The 416-nt window shown below is 62.3% G+C and overlaps 1 protein-coding gene across 1 annotated transcript in view; it reads left to right on the top strand.

The window, feature by feature from the left end:
- Nucleotides 1-248: 248 nt before the first annotated feature.
- The window catches only part of LOC123239797 (zinc finger protein OZF-like), a 39,927-nt gene continuing 39,759 nt past the window's right edge, over nt 249-416 (top strand). The window contains exon 1 of the mRNA XM_044667095.1: nt 249-300. The gene's annotated coding sequence lies outside the window, so the exon portion shown is untranslated. The remainder of the gene's footprint in view (nt 301-416) is intronic.

The raw sequence follows: 416 nt of genomic DNA, 5'->3' as shown, positions 1-416 counted from the left end.
CAGGCTCTAGCCTGAGGCAGCCTCCAGTCTGAAGCAGCAACAGGGCAGGGCGGGGCAGGGAAATGGGGGGAGGGGAAGAGGGCTGCAGCTCCCCAGGCTGGGGGACAATTAGTGTAGAGCCCCTCCCCTAGCAGGACTCTTCCTCAGGGGCCCCAGCAGGACTCCATTTCCCAGAATGCCTGTTTCCTGACTTCCTCCTAGTCTTGTCCTCCCCTATGTGGCAGGCTCAAGGCATGCTGGGAATCACTCTTCGTTCCTGGAGGACGCACAGTTGTTGCTCTCTGAGCTTTGCTTTGCTGGGTGAGAGGGGGAGGGGAGGGAGTCTGTGCACAGGCGCAGCTCCAGGCTCCAGGTCTGACAGCTGAGACTTTCTGCTCCCTAACCCCCGGGGAGCTGGAAGACTGGGGGGGGGGGGG

The sequence above is a fragment of the Gracilinanus agilis genome, chromosome 3 (genome assembly GCF_016433145.1).
Source record: "Gracilinanus agilis isolate LMUSP501 chromosome 3, AgileGrace, whole genome shotgun sequence".
In the NCBI taxonomy this organism is placed as follows: domain Eukaryota; kingdom Metazoa; phylum Chordata; class Mammalia; order Didelphimorphia; family Didelphidae; genus Gracilinanus; species Gracilinanus agilis.
Note: the sequence above shows the minus strand (reverse complement) of the source record. Positions and strands in the feature narration are given on the sequence as shown.